Source organism: Rattus norvegicus, chromosome 13, assembly GCF_036323735.1.
Source record: "Rattus norvegicus strain BN/NHsdMcwi chromosome 13, GRCr8, whole genome shotgun sequence".
Classification (NCBI taxonomy): domain Eukaryota; kingdom Metazoa; phylum Chordata; class Mammalia; order Rodentia; family Muridae; genus Rattus; species Rattus norvegicus.
In genome coordinates this window covers 80,950,445-80,956,444 of record NC_086031.1, presented here as the reverse complement: position 1 = coordinate 80,956,444, position 6,000 = coordinate 80,950,445, and positions in this window count along the sequence as shown.

Genomic DNA, 6,000 nt, shown 5'->3' with positions numbered 1-6,000 from the left:
TTAGTTTAACTTGGTCTGCAACCAGTAGAATTCTAGTAGAACCCTTCTTATAGAGTGGTGGTCAGTAGGTAAATGCACTGTTCATTACAACTTGGATATGAGGTGTCTCCCTCAGAGCCTTGTGTATTAAAGTTTGTGTGGTAAAAGCTTTTCCTCTAGCTAGACACACTATTCTTGGAGGTGGTGCACACTTCAAGAGGGATAGTTCTAGTACGTCACTGGATACCCATATCCACAGGAATGTGTGTTGTCCTGGGCCCCTATCTGTCTTGCTTTCTGCCTCCTGTTTTCCATAATGTGAGTCCTTTGTCTCCCTACATGATCCCTGCAGTGACACTCTGTCTACAGACAGAGTAACACACATTAGCCTAGAGACAGTGAACCCTGGTGACAAAGACTGAAACCTAGGACCATGAACTAAAATAAATCCTTCCTTTAAATGACCTCTCTCGGGTATTTGGTCAGAGTGAAAATGTGACTCACATCAGATCTAAACTATAAAAAACTTCACAGGCTTCTCCTGTCCTGAAATATTTGCAAGCCTCTCCATGGAGTCTCTGTGATGTTAATATGTTCTGCTTCCCTGATAGGAAAAACAAAACTGGGCATAACTAATTACATGCTCAGTACATACTAATACACATGTACATACATGCATGCACATGCACATGTATGCACATACATATATGCACTCACATGTACTCACATGCATACGCACAAACACATGCACACACACATTACCTATAACCCAGCAGGAGTCTAAATGTTATCAAATATCTCCTTAACAGAAAGGAAAGGAATAAGAGAATCAAGAAAACAAATGACAAAACAATAGGCTTAGAACAAGTAATCCCACCAGTTTTAATGCATATACATAAGCTTTCTAGCCTGATGGTGGTGGCACACTTCTTTAATCTCAGAGGCAAGTGGATCTCTGTAAGTTCAAGGTCAGCCTAGTATACAGAGCAAGTTCCAGACAGCCAGGGATATAGAGAGACCTGTCTCAAGAAAAAAAAAAGAAAGAAAAAGAAAAAGAAAGCAAATAAAATAAAAAATAAACTCTCAGAAAGGAAAAGATTGGATCCAGGCTCTGTGGTATGTGTCTCATACCCTAGAGACAGAGGTAGGCAGATCCTCAATTTCAAGGCCAGTGTGGGCTGCATAGTGAGACCTCGTCTCTGAATCAAGAGATTGTCAGCATAGATTAGAAAAGGAAAATCTGGGGTTGGCAATTTAGTTCAGTGGTAGAGCGCTTGCCTAGTGAGGGCAAGGCCCTAGGTTCAGTCCTTAGCTCTGAGAAAAAAAAAAAGACAAAAAGAAAAGGGAAATCTAATTTAAATACAAAATATATTGAATGTAAAGTTATAGAAGCAGATGTATCATACAATACGGAGCATGAACTGTTCCTATGGGCTGGAGAGATGGCTAAGTGATTATGTTGCTCATTCAAAGGACCTGAGTTCGCTTCCCAGCACTCACCTGGGGAGGCTTACAACTCCTTCTGGCCTCTGCAGACGCCTGTGCACATGGGTGAACACACAGAGACACACACACATACACATAAATTTTTTAAAATGTAACTTTTTTGTATTAAACATAATTCCCACTTCATAATAAGGATATGCTTGTATATTTATAACATCTTAATATGTGTTATTAATATCAAAAATCAATGGTAGAAAATGGCTTATAATCTATACAAACATATTAGTTTATGCTTACCATTTATTAGTTAATATAAACTTCAAGATTATTATCGTAGCTAATTAAGAATACTTCTTCCTACTGACAAAAGGTTCAATTAAATGGAAAGATATAGTTATTTTAAATGTAAGTATCTAAGAATAGAGATGCAAAATAAATTAAGCAAAGTAAATGAGATGTAAAAACCAATTCTGATTATTGTAGCACCAAAACCATTAAGCATTTTTAAATGAAGCAAAATACCTGCAAAATCTACATTGAGAACTGTCTGGTGTCTCTGTAAAAAGCTCAAGAGATCTGAATAGCAGAAGAAGCATGCTCCTTCATAAGCAAGAAGGAGTCAGCCTTACTGATGATCCTTCTCAGCTTGATGTGTTAACTAAAATTACCAGAGTTTATTTCATAGATATAAAAACTAACTCCCTTTTTTTTTTCCCGGAGCTGGGGACCAAACCCAGGGCCTTGCGCTTGCTAGGCAAGCGCTCTACCACTGAGCTAAATCCCCAACCCCTAAAACTAACTCTCATATGATGCCAAAAATCAAAGAATCTAGGCTGGTCAGAAACAATTCTCAAAAAGCACTGAGGAGAGGTGAAGGGGCTCGAAACCCCATATGAACAACAATGCTAACCAACCAGAGCTTCCAGGGACTAAACCACTACCGAAAGACTATACATGGATTGACCCAGGGCTCCAACTGCATATGTAGCAGAGAATAGCCTTGTGGGGCACCAGGGGAAGGGAAGCCCTTGGTCCTGCCAAGGTTGGACCCCCAGTGCAGAGGAATGTGGGGGGTGGTTGTAAGGGGAGGAGAAGGCAGGGAACACCCATATGGGGGAGGGGATGGAGGCTTATGGACAGGAAACCAGGAAAGTGAATAACATCTGAAATGTAAATAAAAAATATCTAATTGAAAAGTAACATTTCAAAAATTAAAAAGTACTGATGATATTTTAACTTATTTATCATAACCAATGCTTACTCTGCACCACAGTAGCCAGGGCAGTATTGCATTAAGACAGACAAACATCTCAAAGGAGAAGAACAGTCCAGAAATAGACTCACGCCTAGATCCCCAATTGAGTTTTCCCCCAGGATACCAAAGCAGGTCAGTGGGAGAAAGAAACCTTTTCAGTAAATGGTATTGACACAACTGTATATATGTGCAGACAAAAGTACCTTCAGCTCATGTTTGAACCTCTCACACGATGCCCCGATGTTGATATGAGGAGGGTCAGGTTGTATGGAAGCAGAAGCTACCTGCTTCTAGAAGGGACTTTCTTCACAAGCCAGGCTCCCCAGCAGGGAAGGCAGAGCCCTGGCACACATGGCAGAGGGGGAAAGGCCGTGAAGGGGAAGTGGTGCACAGCACAGAGAAACTGCTCAAATAAGGAAATAGAGAAAAGATAATGGGGTTCTAGAGCCTCTTGTGGCCAAAAGAAACTCAAATGTTTGGCTTGTTGGATGCCAAACAGAGACATTGGAGTGAACATTCGTCTTCAATAGTTGGAAGCTCAAGATACGTGTCTTTCACTCACTCAGTCTGTCCGCTCCTGAGGAAGGCTGAGAGCTGTTATTCCTTAGCCGCAACGAGCACACCTCGCTCTCTGAAAAGTGTTTTCCTAAACTGGACAGATGGTCCATGGAGAAACAGCTGACGTCAGAGCTGGGACAGAAATGGTACCAAACAAGTTTACAGTAAGAAGTCACACGGTGCCCATAGAATGGTGGGGACAGGTCAGTAGCCAAGGAGTCCCCTAGCCAACCTGTGATTCAAACATGGGGGGGGGGGCGGGAGGCGGTGACAGATTATAACCTGCAGAATGAAACAGAAGCACAGAATTCTGCAGAGAGTTTATGAATATATAAATAAAGTTGGAGGAGAAAATGTTACCTACTCTCTGAAATCCTTCCAACACTTACAAGTGTTTGTGGTGGGAAGTGAGCAGAGAAACCTTGCAGATACCCTCGATCCAGTGAACGAAGATGATGTCCCCAGCAGCTGAGAAGCTGAACTCCTGTCAGGCCTGCCCGAGCCGATAGGATACAGAGACACAGGAGCATAGCCTCACCTCTGTGGTTTCCTCATCAGAGAAGCATAGATTCAATCCAGAGGCAGCTCTGAAATGTTTTACAAAGCTGGCTTATAGCCATCAGGTCAAAGTCACAGAAATCTAGAAAAAACAACAAAGGATTGCTGGAGCCCAAAGGAGACTGCATATATGTGTGACTGTAAATTGAGTGGGTGAATCTAACCTGGGTCTTCTTGCTTCCGTGTGAGCTCCTGGGAAGCTAGTGGAACCTGAACCAGTTCTGAGGGTGGGGCTGTAATGAGGTGGGTGGTGACATTTGCCCCTTTCCTGGTTTGAGTGGATACCTTTATTTGAAGTAAATATACTCACTTGTCCATTGTGGCACGCTAAAGTGAACAGCGTATCAACAACTTAGTTCACCTTTCAGGTCTTCGGACCGTACTTAGACCTTGTTTTAAGTTCGAGATCTAAAGGGTGCAGGGCAGATGTCCTGCAGAACCGTGTCATTGCCCTTCATGCCGTGCATATATGTCGGTGCCCCTCCCACAGCCTCTCTGGCCCCAAATGCACTGCTGAGGAAGCCGCCCCCATACACACACCTTCTTCTGCATCTTAAAAGGCAATACACTTATCCCCTCAGAATAGGATCTGAATGTTTCTGAGACCCGTTTTTGAGAGGACTTACACTGTGGTAAGTGAGAATTTTAATGAATAAGCTCTAGCTTATCCACAGAGCTGAATGAGTCACCCTGTCTCTCAAAAGGTGTAAGTGAAGTGTGCCTGACACAGAAAACTCAGCTCGTCACACAGGTCAATTACTTTCTGAGCAGGGGCTCATTATGTAGCCTGTATATATAAAGCAAGCAGCCCTAAGTCAGCCTCTGCTCCCACTCACCCAGTGCCCACCCTCTGGATGTGCACAGGACCAGGAGATGTGACCTGGTGACAAGGGCAAGGCGTTCCTCATCAGATCTGAGTCTCATTTTCATCCTCCTGGCATTGTCACCTCTAATGACATCCTAGCCTCCTCTGTAAAGTGGAGAATTCTTGGAGGCCTCACTGAGGTGACGGTGGCAGAGACCAACAGCCAGTTCATCTTCTCCCCATGTCAAGGTCGCACGCAGGTTGACATCACACCACCCCATGACGTGCTGTGTTACATGGTGACTCATCTGTGACCTAAGCAGAGTCTCTGTGGTCACCTCAGGAACAAGGTTGAAAGAAGCCACTGAACCTTTATTGTGTGTTTTATCTCCTCTGCTGGGTGGCAGCAAACAGCATCTTAAGGGTGGACCCATTAGACAGACAGGGGCCTAGTGACTGGCTCAGCGGGATTCCCCAGGATGAAAGGAGAGTACCAACCACTGAAACTTGTCCTCCAACCTCCACACATACACCCACCTATATAAAGTGAATAAATAAATAAGTAATAAAAAGATAAACTGGTGGTGGAGGACTGAGTGTGAGAGAAAGCAACATCTGCTGATTTTTCAGTCATTAGGATTTTTAAGTCCATCTCTGTAGTAGTTTGGTTTATCCTAATTGAAACAAAAATCCACTCAACAGCCGGGCAATCAGGAATGAGTGTGAAAATCAGCACATTCCAGATCACAGCAGAAAGCTAGCCGTGAGTCCCAGTTCCCAGGCCAAGCTGACCTCATTGGAACTGAAGGAAGGTTTTCTCCAGTCTGAAGAAAGTGTGTGAGTAGAAAGAGAGGGAGAAGGAAGCGAACATGGTTGGCTGAGGCTGCCCAGCAAACAAGAGCCATCAGACACCAGTTAGGGGCCTCTGGAAATGTACCTGAGACCAGAAAAGGGGAAAAAAAAATCGTGCAAATGTAGGGGCGTGGTCAAAGAGGCCCCGCCCACAGGACCATGGTTCCCAGCAAGATCACCTCTGAAGATGACCAGAGCCTTGAAACAACATACGGGGATAAAACCAAGACCCGGGAAGCTTCCAGAATCTCCACAGGCGATATAATGTCTGCTTGTAAGTACTGCTTTAGACGATGAGGGTTACTGGAAGGCAGCCAACTTCTCTTATTCTGATTCCATACTGGATAAGCAAGTGAGAGCATGGTCCTCAGTCAGGGGGACAAAAAGACTTTATGGCTGGAAATAGCAACTCGGCATCCAGTGTTTTAAGGGCCTGACTTTCCATGCTTCGGTTTCTGCTCTGTAAAATGAGAATACTAAAGCATCCGTGGTGGTTTGGGTAGGAACATCCCCACAGGCTCATAGATTTGAATGCTTAGCCATTACT